This window comes from Oncorhynchus masou, unplaced genomic scaffold (genome assembly GCF_036934945.1).
Source record: "Oncorhynchus masou masou isolate Uvic2021 unplaced genomic scaffold, UVic_Omas_1.1 unplaced_scaffold_951, whole genome shotgun sequence".
NCBI classification, from domain to species: Eukaryota; Metazoa; Chordata; class Actinopteri; order Salmoniformes; family Salmonidae; genus Oncorhynchus; species Oncorhynchus masou.
The window spans coordinates 24534-39216 of NW_027016007.1; the positions used below are offsets into that span (position 1 = coordinate 24534).

Below are 14683 nucleotides of genomic sequence, written 5' to 3' on the forward strand. Positions count from 1 at the left end.
CATCCTGTTTCTAATGTATTCTGGTGTCACAGTGGGTAACCACATCCTGTTTCTAATGTATTCTGGTGACAATGTGGGTAACAACATCCTGCTTCTGGTGACACAGTGGGTAACAACATCTGGTGTCAGGGTGTCTGGTGTCAGGGTGTCTGGTGTCAGGGTGTCTGGTGTCAGGGTGTCTGGTGTCAGGGTGTCTGGTGTCAGGGTGTCAGGGTGTCTGGTGTCAGGGTGTCAGGGTGTCTGGTGTCAGGGTGTCTGGTGCCAGGGTGTCTGGTGCCAGGGTGTCTGGTGTCTGGTGTCAGGGTGTCTGGTGTCAGGGTGTCAGGGTGTCTGGTGTCAGGGTGTCTGGTGTCAGGGTGTCTGGTGTCAGGGTGTCTGTGCGTCTGGTGTCTGGTGTCAGGGTGTCAGGGTGTCAGGGCGTCTGGTGTCAGGGCGTCTGGTGTCTGGTGTCAGGGTGTCAGGGTGTCTGGTGTCAGGGTGTCTGGTGTCAGGGTGTCTGGTGTCAGGGTGTCAGGGTGTCTGGTGTCAGGGTGTCTGGTGTCTGTGTGTCTGGTGTCAGGGTGTCTGGTGTCAGGGTGTCTGGTGTCAGGGTGTCTGGTGTCAGGGTGTCTGGTGTCAGGGTGTCTGGTGTCAGGGTGTCTGGTGTCAGGGTGTCTGGTGTCAGGGTGTCTGGTGTCTGGTGTCAGGGTGTCTGGTGTCAGGGTGTCTGGTGTCAGGGTGTCTGGTGTGGTGTCAGGGTGTCTGGTGTCTGGTGTCAGGGTGTCTGGTGTCAGGGTGTCTGGTGTCAGGGTGTCTGGTGTCAGGGTGTCTGGTGTCAGGGTGTCTGGTGTCTGGTGTCAGGGTGTCTGGTGTCAGGGTGTCTGGTGTCAGGGTGTCTGGTGTCAGGGTGTCTGGTGTCAGGGTGTCTGGTGTCAGGGTGTCTGGTGTCAGGGTGTCTGGTGTCAGGGTGTCTGGTGTCAGGGTGTCTGGTGTCAGGGTGTCTGGTGTCAGGGTGTCTGGTGTCAGGGTGTCTGGCGTCTGGTGTCTGGTGTCAGGGTGTCAGGGTGTCAGGGTGTCTGGTGTCTGGTGTCAGGGTGTCAGGTGTCTGGTGTCTGGTGTCAGGGTGTCAGGGTGTCTGGGTGTCTGGTGTCAGGGTGTCTGGTGTCAGGGTGTCTGGTGTCTGGTGTCTGGTGTCAGGGTGTCTGGTGTCAGGGTGTCTGGTGTCAGGGTGTCTGGTGTCAGGGTGTCTGGTGTCAGGGTGTCTGGTGTCAGGGTGTCTGGTGTCAGGGTGTCTGGTGTCAGGGTGTCTGGTGTCAGGGTGTCTGGTGTCTGGTGTCAGGGTGTCTGGTGTCAGGGTGTCTGGTGTCAGGGTGTCTGGTGTCAGGGTGTCTGGTGTCAGGGTGTCTGGTGTCAGGGTGTCTGGTGTCAGGGTGTCTGGTGTCAGGGTGTCTGGTGTCAGGGTGTCTGGTGTCAGGGTGTCTGGTGTCAGGGTGTCTGGGGTCAGGGTCTGGTGTCAGGGTGTCTGGTGTCAGGGTGTCTGGTGTCAGGGTGTCAGGGTGTCTGGTGTCAGGGTGTCTGGTGTCTGGTGTCAGGGTCTGTCTGTGTGTCTGGTGTCAGGGTGTCTGGTGTCAGGGTGTCTGGTGTCAGGGTGTCTGGTGTCAGGGTGTCTGGTGTCAGGGTGTCTGGTGTCTGGTGTCAGGGTGTCTGGTGTCAGGGTGTCTGGTGTCAGGGTGTCTGGTGTCAGGGTGTCTGGTGTCAGGGTGTCTGGTGTCAGGGTGTCTGGTGTCAGGGTGTCAGGGTGTCTGGTGTCAGGGTGTCTGGTGTCAGGGTGTCTGGTGTCAGGGTGTCTGGTGTCAGGGTGTCTGGTGTCAGGGTGTCTGGTGTCAGGGTGTCTGGTGTCAGGGTGTCTGGTGTCTGGTGTCAGGGTGTCTGGTGTCAGGGTGTCTGGTGTCAGGGTGTCTGTGCGTCTGGTGTCAGGGTGTCTGGTGTCTGGTGTCAGGGTGTCTGGCGTCTGGTGTCAGGGTGTCTGGTGTCAGGGTGTCTGGTGTCAGGGTGTCTGGTGTCAGGGTGTCTGGTGTCAGGGTGTCTGGTGTCAGGGTGTCTGGTGTCAGGGTGTCTGGTGTCAGGGTGTCTGGTGTCAGGGTGTCTGGTGTCAGGGTGTCTGGTGTCAGGGTGTCTGGTGTCAGGGTGTCAGGGTGTCTGGTGTCAGGGCGTCTGGTGTCAGGGTGTCTGGTGTCAGGGTGTCTGGTGTCAGGGTGTCTGGTGTCAGGGTGTCTGGTGTCAGGGTGTCAGGGTGTCTGGTGTCAGGGTGTCTGTGTGTCTGGTGTCAGGGTGTCTGTGTGTCTGGTGTCAGGGTGTCTGGTGTCAGGGTGTCTGGTGCCAGGGTGTCTGGTGTCAGGGTGTCTGGTGTCAGGGTGTCTGGTGCCAGGGTGTCTGGTGCCAGGGTGTCTGGTGTCAGGGTGTCTGGTGTCAGGGTGTCTGGTGTCAGTGTGTCTGGTGTCAGGGAGTCTGGTGTCAGGGTGTCTGGTGTCAGGGTGTCTGGTGTCAGGGTGTCTGGTGTCAGGGTGTCAGGGTGTCTGTTGTCAGGGTGTCTGGTGTCTGGTGTCAGGGTGTCAGGTGTCTGGTGTCAGGGTGTCAGGGTGTCTGGGTGTCAGGGTGTCTGGGTGTCTGGTGTCAGGGTGTCTGGTGTCAGGGTGTCAGGGTGTCTGGTGTCTGGTGTCAGGGTGTCTGGTGTCAGGGTGTCTGGTGTCAGGGTGTCTGGTGTCTGTGTGTCTGGTGTCAGGGTGTCTGGTGTCAGGGTGTCTGGTGTCAGGGTGTCTGTTTGTCAGGGTGTCAGGGTGTCTGTGTGTTTGTGTGTCTGTGTGTCTGGTGTCTGTGTGTTTGTGTGTCTGGTGTCTGTGTGTTTGTGTGTTTGTGTGTCTGGTGTCTGGCAGCAGCTACTCTTCCTGGGGTTTATTATGGATCCCCATTAGTTCCTGTCAAGGCAGCAGCTACTCTTCCTGGGGTTTATTATGGATCCCCATTAGTTCCTGCCAAGGCAGCAGCTACTCTTCCTGGGGTTTATTATGGATCCCCATTAGTTCCTGCCAAGGCAGCAGCTACTCTTCCTGGGGTTTATTATGGATCCCCATTAGTTCCTGTCAAGGCAGCAGCTACTCTTCCTGGGGTTTATTATGGATCTCCATTAGTTCCTGCCAAGGCAGCAGCTACTCTTCCTGGGGTTTATTATGGATCCCCATTAGTTCCTGCCAAGGCAGCAGCTACTCTTCCTGGGGTTTATTATGGATCCCCATTAGTTCCTGCCAAGGCAGCAGCTACTCTTCCTGGGGTTTATTATGGATCCCCATTAGTTCCTGTCAAGGCAGCAGCTACTCTTCCTGGGGTTTATTATGGATCCCCATTAGTTCCTGTCAAGGCAGCAGCTACTCTTCCTGGGGTTTATTATGGATCCCCATTAGTTCCTGCCAAGGCAGCAGCTACTCTTCCTGGGGTTTATTATGGATCCCCATTAGTTCCTGTCAAGGCAGCAGCTACTCTTCCTGGGGTTTATTATGGTTCCCCATTAGTTCCTGCCAAGGCAGCAGCTACTCTTCCTGGGGTTTATTATGGATCCCCATTAGTTCCTGTCAAGGCAGCAGCTACTCTTCCTCGGGTTTATTATGGATCTCCATTAGTTCCTGCCAAGGCAGCAGCTACTCTTCCTGGGGTTTATTATGGATCCCCATTAGTTCCTGCCAAGGCAGCAGCTACTATTCTTTTGGTTTATTATGGATCCCCATTAGTTCCTGTCAAGGCAGCAGCTACTCTTCCTGGGGTTTATTATGGATCCCCATTAGTTCCTGTCAAGGCAGCAGCTACTCTTCCTGGGGTTTATTATGGATCCCCATTAGTTCCTGTCAAGGCAGCAGCTACTCTTCCTGGGGTTTATGGATCCCCATTAGTTCCTGTCAAGGCAGCAGCTACTCTTCCTGGGGTTTATTATGGATCCCCATTAGTTCCTGCCAAGGCAGCAGCTACTCTTCCTGGGGTTTATTATGGATCCCCATTAGTTCCTGTCAAGGCAGCAGCTATTCTTCCTGGGGTTTATTATGGATCCCCATTAGTTCCTGTCAAGGCAGCAGCTACTCTTCCTGGGGTTTATTATGGATCCCCATTAGTTCCTGTCAAGGCAGCAGCTACTCTTCCTGGGGTTTATTATGGATCTCCATTAGTTCCTGTCAAGGCAGCAACTACTCTTCCTGGGGTTTATTATGGATCTCCATTAGTTCCTGCCAAGACAGCAGCTACTCTTCCTGGGGTTTATTATGGATCCCTATTAGTTCCTGACAAGGCAGCAGCTACTCTTCCTGGGGTTTATTATGGATCTCCATTAGTTCCTGCCAAGACAGCAGCTACTCTTCCTGGGGTTTATTATGGATCCCCATTCATTCCTGCCAAGGCAGCAGCTACTCTTCCTGGGGTTTTTATGGATCCCCATTAGTTCCTGCCAAGGCAGCAGCTACTCTTCCTGGGGGTTTATTATGGATCCCCATTAGTTCCTGCCAAGGCAGCAGCTACTCTTCCTGGGGTTTATTATGGATCCCCATTAGTTCCTGCCAAGGCAGCAGCTACTCTTCCTGGGGTTTATTATGGATCCCCATTAATTCCTGCCAAGGCAGCAGCTACTGTTCCTGGGGTCCAAACACACTAAATCACCTACATTACATATAAAACAACAGATTAAAACAGTGAACTATGTTTGTACTGAATGAACTAAAGATAAAACAGTACATCATACAACATCCCTACACCACCCCATATCTACAACATGTTCAATACCACCACATATCTACATGTTCAATACCACCCCATATCTACAACATGTTCAATACCACCACATATCTACAACACAACATGTTCAATACCACCCCATATCTACAACATGTTCAATACCACCACATATCTACAACATGTTCAATACCACCACATATCCACAACATGTTCAATACCACCCCATATCTACAACACAACATGTTCAATACCACCCCATATCTACAACACAACATGTTCAATACCACCACATATCTACAACATGTTCAATACCACCACATATCCACAACATGTTCAATACCACCCCATATCCACAACATGTTCAATACCACCCCATATCCACAACACAACATGTTCAATACCACCACATATCTACAACATGTTCAATACCACCCCATATCCACAACACAACATGTTCAATACCACCACATATCTACAACACAACATGTTCAATACCACCACATATCTACAACATGTTCAATACCACCCCATATCCACAACACAACATGTTCAATACCACCACATATCTACAACACAACATGTTCAATACCACCACATATCTACAACATGTTCAATACCACCACATATCTACAACATGTTCAATACCACCACATATCTACAACATGTTCAATACCACCCCATATCCACAACACAACATGTTCAATACCACCCCATATCCACAACACAACATGTTCAATACCACCCCATATCTACAACACAACATGTTCAATACCACCCCATATCTACAACACAACATGTTCAATACCACCCCATATCTACAACACAACATGTTCAATAACACCACATATCTACAACATGTTCAATACCACCCCATATCTACAACACAACATGTTCAATACCACCACATATCTACAACACAACATTTTCAATACCACCACATATCTACAACACAACATGTTCAATACCACCCCATATCTACAACACAACATGTTCAATAACACCACAAATCTACAACATGTTCAATACCACCCCATATCTACAACACATGTTCAATACCACCCCATATCTACAACACTCTATCTTCCTCTCTCTCTTCCTCTCTCTCCCCCTCTTCCTCTCTCTTCCTCTCTCTTCCTCCAAGTTCTCACACACTCCCTTTCTCTCCCCTAGCTCTCTCTCAATTCCTCTCTCTCTTCCTCTCCCTCGTCCTCTCTCTCTATCCAAGTTCTCACACTTCCTCCCTCTTTCTCTTTTTACTTTCTCTCTCACTTCCTTCCTCTCTCTCTTTCTCTGAATTCTCTATTTTCATTTTTGTCAATCTGCAGAGCACCAGGTGCTGAAAATATCCATCTCATTAATTGTCTCTCACCCTGGAGGAGAAAGGGCCACGAACACACACACACACACACACACACACCGCAGCTTCAAGGTACATATTGGTCAGAATCAATTAACAAAACCATGAAAATGATCTCATGGTGATGTAGTAAACACTACAGGACTAGAGACACATGGTGATGTAGTAAACACTACAGGACTAGAGACACATGGTGATGTAGTAAACACTACAGGACTAGAGACACATGGTGATGTAGTAAACACTACAGGACTAGAGACACATGGTGATGTTGCAAACACTACAGAGACACATGGTGATGTAGTAAACACTACAGGACTAGAGACACATGGTGATGTTGCAAACACTACAGAGACACATGGTGATGTAGTAAACACTACAGGACTAGAGACACATGGTGATGTAGTATGACAATACTACAACAGAGAGGACAGTGATGTTAATATATGACAACAACAGAGAGGACAGTGATAGTTAATATATGACCACAACAGAGAGGACAGTGATAGTTAATATATGACCACAACAGAGAGGACAGTGATAGTTAATATATGACCACAACAGAGAGGACAGTGATAGTTAATATATGACAACAACAGAGAGGACAGTGATAGTTAATATATATGACAACAACAGAGAGGACAGTGATAGTTAATATATATGACAACAACAGAGAGGACAGTGATAGTTAATATATATGACAACAACATAGAGGACAGTGATAGTTAATATATATGACAACAACAGAGAGGACAGTGATAGTTAATATATGACAACAACAGAGAGGACAATGATAGTTATTATATGACAACAACAGAGAGGACAGTGATAGTTAATATATGACAACAACAGAGAGGACATTGATAGTTAATATATGACAACAACAGAGAGGACAGTGATAGTTAATATATGACCACAACAGAGAGGACAGTGATAGTTAATATATATGACAACAACAGAGAGGACAGTGATAGTTAATATATGACAACAACAGAGAGGACAGTGATAGTTAATATATGACAACAACAGAGAGGACAGTGATAGTTAATATATGACCACAACAGAGAGGACAGTGATAGTTAATATATGACCACAACAGAGAGGACAGTGATAGTTAATATATGACCACAACAGAGAGGACAGTGATAGTTAATATATGACAACAACAGAGAGGACAGTGATAGTTAATATATATGACCACAACAGAGAGGACAGTGATAGTTAATATATGACAACAACAGAGAGGACAGTGATAGTTAATATATGACAACAACAGAGAGGACAGTGATAGTTAATATATGACCACAACAGAGAGGACAGTGATAGTTAATATATGACAACAACAGAGAGGACAGTGATAGTTAATATATGACAACAACAGAGAGGACAGTGATAGTTAGGTTTGGAGGCCTCTTTAGGAACAAGCCTCTCTATATCGGCTCCTGTAGGAAGGAGGAGGAGGGAAAGGAGGGAGGGTTTGGAGGCCTCTTTAGGAACAAGCCTCTCTATATCGGCTCCTGTAGGAACGAGGAGGAGGGAAAGGAGGGAGGGTTTGGAGGCCTCTTTAGGAACAAGCCTCTCTATATCGGCTCCTGTAGGAAGGAGGAGGAGGGAAAGGAGGGGGGGGGTTTGGAGGCCTCTTTAGTGTGACAGGTAAAGAGAGGGAACAAACTACAGGTCTACACCCACTCTCTCTCCACACACACACACACACACAGCACTCTGTAGCTCCATAATGATCCCTTCAGTTCACCTCCACCTCTGGAACCAGGGGCCCCATGGGACTGAGAGGAGAAGGAGGGGGAGGAGGAGGGGGAGAGGGGGAGGGGGGGAGGAGGAGGGAGAGGAGGAGGAGAGGTGGAGGGACGAGGGGGGAGGAGGAGGTGGACGAGGGGGAGGAAGGGAGGAAGGGTAAGGGAGGAGGAGGGCTGAGGGGGAGGGAGGAGGGGGAGAGGGGGGAGAGGAGGGGGAGGAGGAGGGAGAGGAGGAGGGAGAGGTGGAGGACGAGGGGGAGGAGGAGGTGGACGAGGGGGAGGAAGGGAGGAAGGGGGTAAGGGAGGAGGAGGGCTGAGGGGGGAGGGGAGGAGGGGGAGGGGAGGAGGGAGAGGAGGGGAGTAGAAGGAGGAGGGAGGGGGAGGAAGGGATGGGGGCGTGTCTGTGGGCTGGCTCGTAGCCAGACGACCCTCTGCTCTGTGTCTGTGCGCTGGCTCATAGCCAGACTATCCTCTGCTCTGTGTCTGTGGGCTGGCTCTTAGCCAGACTATCCTCTGCTCTGTGTCTGTGGGCTGGCTCGTAGCCAGACTATCCTCTGCTCTGTGTCTGTGGGCTGGCTCGTAGCCAGACTATCCTCTGCTCTGTGTCTGTGGGCTGGCTCTTAGCCAGACGACCCTCTGCTCTGTGTCTGTGGGCTGGCTCTTAGCCAGACTATCCTCTGCTCTGTGTCTGTGGGCTGGCTCGTAGCCAGACTATCCTCTGCTCTGTGGGCTGGCTCTTAGCCAGACTATCCTCTGCTCTGTGTCTGTGGGCTGGCTCGTAGCCAGACGACCCTCTGCTCTGTGTCTGTGGGCTGGCTCGTAGCCAGACTATCCTCTGCTCTGTGTCTGTGGGCTGGCTCGTAGCCAGACGACCCTCTGCTCTGTGTCTGTGGCCCTGTTTTCATCTGCACTAGAGCAATACATTAAGGGATTGACGCTGGGTACGATGATGTAATGCAGATAGCCAGAGGGTCCGCTGTATCGATGCTGAGTTTTGGTGTGTAGTGTGCGTGCGTAGTGTGCGTGTGCGTGTAGTGTGCACGTGCGTGTGTGTGTGTGTGTGCGTGTTTGCACATAACACCATCAACTGACAGGGGAACCCATGTTTACAAACTACAACTATCATTTCTCAGTAAAAATCAATGAAAGCCCGTCATGGTACATGTTGCAGATGACCCACAATGACAGACACCATGGCAACGATGATCCATCTCTAGGGAAGCACACAACATTCCAATACTATTAACACCCACACTGTCTGCTTCTGGTTCTGCCTATAGAAGTAGCCAAACCATCACCTAACTCAGATGAGCTTTAATAGTCTGTGTTAATAGATCAAGGAAATGAAGAACGGAGTCTGTGACCAAATGCAGCAGCACAACACGTGATTTAAAATGATGTGGTTTTGTAAAATATGACAAAGTTTTTATCCAACGGGAAACCAGTAGAGTATCAGAAAACATTCAAATTGAACAACAACAAAAAAACAATATGTCTAAATAAGAGTACTGACCGACACAGACCGAAGCCAACCGTATGAATATCCAAATGACCAGGAGAAGCTCCGGCGCTCCAATCCGATCCATCATTCCAGCAGCCCAGCTCGTTCTTTTGTCATCTTGGGGTAATTTCCGTAACATCTGTAGCAATAGCCTCCGAATATTTTCCGTGACCTTTGCAGATGTCATGAACTCAAGTCCCCCCTCTGTATAAAAAAATAAAAATAAACTAGGACGTGGGTAAATTGTGTTTGTAGCGCAAAAAAGAAGCTTCATACGCTACTCAGAGGCAGCCCACTAGGACAATGTGATACAGTGAAAAGAGATGTGGTCGTACATCGTCGGCTTCAATGGCTCGTTTGATTTCCGCGTTGACTTATATCCTAAAGGAAGGGAAAAGTCTCTGCGTTTGTGAGACTGAAGAGAAAGGCACGTCGGCAGTGCACTTACGATACTGTCCCGTCCTCTATTTCGGGTTGGACTGTTCGGTGTTTATAGCTGTTATTTGTTCTCCGTCCACAGCCGAGTATTTTCATCTCCCTTTAGGCACTATCCTGTGCATGAAAGTGGACAATGGTGCAGTGATAATTTACCGTGCAGTTACTCGTTGTCTGTCATATTTAAGTTAAACCCAAATCCTAGTTTTTGCGGTCGCTGCCGTTTGGTATGCCGAGCAGATCGTTCTTTGAATTGAATGATGTTTTTCCCCCATCCCGTGCAGGGAGGTCTTCATTGAATACGTCGTTATAATGTTGTCGTCAAATCCTGACCCCGAAAGGCCGGATGGTGGTATTGCATATTCGCACCACTGATTCTATTCAAATAAAAAATAAAATACATTTGTATTTGTCACATGCGCCTAATAAAACAGGTGTAGACCTTTACAGTGTAATGCTTACTGACAAGCCCTTAACTAACAATGAGGTTGTTTTTTTAAATGACAGTTAAGAAAATATTTACTAAATAAACACAATAAAATAACAATAAGGAGAATATACACAGGGGGTACAGGTACCGAGGTGGTACAGGTTAGTCGAGGTAATTGAGGTAAAATGTACATGTCGGTAAGGGGTAGAGACTAAGCATATGTAACGGATGTGAAACGGTTAGCTGGTTAGCGGTGGTGCGCGCTCAATTGCGTTTCAATCGGTAACGATGCTTACGAGGGGGACTGTTGAATTGTGCAGAGCATCCTGGTTCGCGCCCAGGTCGGGGCGAGAGAACGGTCTAAAGTTATACTGTTACACATAGATAATAAACAGTGAATAGCAGCAGTGGGGGGAATAAATGCAAATAGTCTGGGTAGACATTTGATTAATTATTCAATGGTTTTATGGTATTATGGTTTGGAGGTGGGTAGAAGCTGTTAAGGAGCCTTTTGGTCCTCGACTTGGTGCTCCGGTACCGCTTGCCATGCGGGAGCAGAGAAAACAATCTATGACTTGGGTGGCTGGAGTCTTTGACAATGTTTTGGGTTTTCCTCTGACACCGCCTGGTATAGAGGTCCTGGATGGCAGGAAGCTTGGCCCCAGTGATGTACTGGGCCGTTCGCACTACCCTCTGTAGCGCCTTACGGTCGGATGCCGAGCATTTTCCATACCAGGCGGTGATGCAATCGGTCAGGATGCTCTTGATGGTGCAGCTGTAGAACTTTTTGAGGATCTGAAGACCCATAGTTTGTTAGTGATGTGGACACCGACGCTCACTCTGACTGTTTGCTTTGTAAATATACACTCTGAGTCCTGAAGCTATAACGCTCTCCGTAGATGTATTCAGTGTTATCGTTGGTCTAACGACCCTGGGACTAAACACCTCCCTCTGCAACTGGATCCTGGACTTGCCACCTGACGGGCCGCCCCAGGTGGTAAGGGTAGGTAACTACACATCTGCACGCTGATCCTCAACACAGGGGCCCCTCAGGGGTGCGTGCTCAGGGGTGCGTGCTCAGGGGGTGCGCTCAGGGGGTGTGCCCCTGTATATAACTTTTTATTTTACTATTGCTGTTTAATCATTTTACTTTTATTTTATATTTTTTACTTGTCTATTTTTACTTAAAACGTATTTTTCTACATTGATGGTTAAGGGCTTGTAAGTTAGCATTTCACTGTAAGGTCTACTACACCAGTTGTATTGGGGCGCATGTGACAAATAAACTTTGATTTAAATTTAATACTCTTTTGGTATTCGCCCATGTTTAACATAAATTCGTTTTAATTAGTTACTAAAATGCTGGCCCCATGTAATTTTCTACAACATATCATTATGGTTGGATTGCCGGAAGGCAGGGACGTATCCTCGTCGTCACCGTTGTCAAAGCTGGAGCTCCTCGAGAAGAGGTGTTGGGTCCTTCATTTAACAAAAAGGCACTGCTGAGATTCGAACTCAGGATCTCCTGTTTACTAGACAGGCGCTTTAACCAACTAAGCCACAGCGCCGCCGAGTCGTGAAGGAAATAAAAGGGTAAATGTCTTTACTGTTGTCAAAATGTGAAACTGACATCATCTTCTCCATTGGTCGTTTTTTCCCCTTCATCATATCACAGTCAGGTTTTACCAGTTGAATATTGACGCAGACATAATACTTTTTCGTATTACAACTTTTCTGAAATATTTTATAATATGCAAATGAGGCGATACAACGTTAAATATGCAATATTTGCATATCGCGCAAATAAATGTTTCTTGAAACTGGATGAAGTCAGCCTAAACATGTTAGTTTCATTTTAAGACACTCCAGGACCGGACTTGTCCAGAGCAGATAGCGGATAAATACTATATATATATATATGTCTGTAAAATACTAGTCATGTAACGTTAAATGCATTTTTTTTGCGCATCTTTCCAACGAAAATGTTATTTAGAATAAAAAAATGAACAACCTATCAACAATTCCTTCTGGGCAAGTCTGGAGAATATATCTAAGTATAATAACACAACATGTGGTGAATGCAGATGGTTCTGGATATGAGAAACACTAAGGGGGAGTCTGTGTTGGCTTGTGGGAAGATATAAGGAGTCTGACTATCGGGAAATTAATGTTGAAGAAAAGTACACTGAATTTAGACTACCAAACGCCTATTTAGGCCCAATCACCATCTATTCAAAGTAAGTTACTATAGATAGTTCAGTTTGAAACATTCTCTATGAAATGGGCTTTTACATTATGTGTAATTAATTGTATGTGGTGTATATTGGTGTATTTCCGTTTTAAATTGGTTAAAAAATGTGGATGGTAGTATGGGAAAATAAATAAAATTGAAATTTTTATGTTTACTTTTAGAAAATACTAATATCAATTGACCAAAATACCAACAAATCCCAAAATAGGTAGATGCCAAAACGTAATTTAAGCAAGTGGTGCCTGGCCTTTTAAAAGAGTCTGTAATGTTCACAAAAGGCTCCGCTGAGATTCGAACTCAGGATCTCCTGTTTACTAGACAGGCGCTTTAACCAACTAAGCCACGGCGCCAGTGAATGTACCCGTGAAAAAAGACTTTATATTTCCATCATGTATATCTCAAGCTTCGTAATTTACATTTCATATGGTGTTGTGTCTTTAGTTAATTACTCAAGTGAGCTTCATTACAGAACATAAATTAAACGATTATTGATCCCATAGTTTACATTTCAAACATTTACAAGCTTGGACAGTGGTGTTCAGTCATAACGTCGTCGCTCCAGACTCAACCTGTGTGTCAAATCAACATGTACTTGTGTCATGCTTCGTAAACAAACAGGTGAGTAACAGTGAAAGGCTTACGGCCCTTCCCAACAATGCAGAGGAAGAAATATAATAAAATAAAACTAATAAATCCACACTGATCTGGGGTGTCGTGCTGCCGCAGCGCGGGCTCTTCCTCTTTCACATTGACTCCAGAATACACGGAGCTGGTTAAACTATGTATAGGAAATTAATTCTGATAAATTCTTAATAAATGAAATTCAATTACCACTAAAAATGTAAAATATAATGCAATCTGCGAACGTTACCAAGGTTAAGTTATTGCCTAGGGTTCTACCAGTGGATCTGCTGGGCCAGCCCCTATATTAACAGCAGGGTTCTACCCCTATATTAACAGCAGGGTTCTACCAGTAGATCTGCTGGGCCAGCCCCTATATTAACAGCAGGGTTCTACCCCTATATTAACAGCAGAATTCTACCAGTGGATCTGCTGGGCCAGCCCCTATATTAACAGCAGGGTTCTACCCCTATATTAACAGCAGGGTTCTAACCAGTGTATCTGCTGGGCCAGCCCCTATATTAACAGCAGGGTTCTACCAGTGGATCTGCTGGGCCAGCCCCTATATTAACAGCAGGGTTCTACCAGTGGATCTGCTGGGCCAGCCCCTATATTAACAGCAGGGTTCCACCAGTGGATCTGCTGGGCCAGCCCCTATATTAACAGCAGGGTTCTACCCCTATATTAACAGCAGGGTTCTACCAGTGGATCTGCTGGGCCATCCCCTATATTAACAGCAGGTCATTCACTAGGTCCCCCGTGTGGTTCTGGGATTTTTGCTCACCGTTCTTGTGATCATTTTGACCCCACGGGGTGAGATCTTGCGTGGAGCCCCAGATCGAGGGAGATTATCGGTGGTCTTGTATGTCTTCCATTTCCTAATAATTGCTCCCACAGTTGATTTCTTCAAACCAAGCTGCTTACCTATTGCAGATTCAGTCTTCCCAGCCTGGTGCAGGTCTACAACTTTACTTCTGGTGTCCTTTGACAGCTCTTTGGTCTTGGCCATAGTGGAGTTTGGAGTGTGACTGTTTGAGGTTGTGGACAGGTATCTTTTATACTGATTACAAGTTCAAACAGGTGCCATTAATAAAGGTTATGAGTGGAGGACAGAGGAGCCTCTTAAAGAAGAAGTTACAGGTCTGTGAGAGCCAGAAATCTTGCTTGTTTGTCGGTGACCAAATACTTATTTTCCAATACAATTTGCAAATAAATTCATTAAAAATCCTACAATGTGATTTTCTGGATTATTTTTCTCATGTTCTCTGTCAGAGTTGAAGTGTACCTATGATGAAAATTACAGGCCTCTCACATCTTTTTTAAGTGGGAGAACTTGCACAATTGGTGGCTGACTAAATACTTTTTTGCCCCACTGTAAAACACACCACCACCTGTTATGTTGAGTACCTACTGACATAAAACACACCACCACCTGTTATGTTGAGTACCTACGGACATAAAACACACCACCACCTGTTATGTTGAGTACCTACGGACATAAAACACACCACCACCTGTTATGTTGAGTACCTACGGACATAAAACACACCTGTTATGTTGAGTACCTACTGACATAAAACACACC

The 14683-nt window shown here is 47.0% G+C and overlaps 2 non-coding genes across 2 annotated transcripts; both read right to left on the minus strand.

The window, feature by feature from the left end:
* Nucleotides 1-11720: 11720 nt before the first annotated feature.
* Nucleotides 11721-11794, minus strand: trnat-agu (transfer RNA threonine (anticodon AGU)). The gene has a single exon. It is a non-coding gene; the product is annotated as a tRNA-Thr (tRNA).
* Nucleotides 11795-12753: 959 nt separating this feature from the next.
* Nucleotides 12754-12827, minus strand: trnat-agu (transfer RNA threonine (anticodon AGU)). Its single transcript has one exon. It is a non-coding gene; the product is annotated as a tRNA-Thr (tRNA).
* Nucleotides 12828-14683: the final 1856 nt, after the last annotated feature.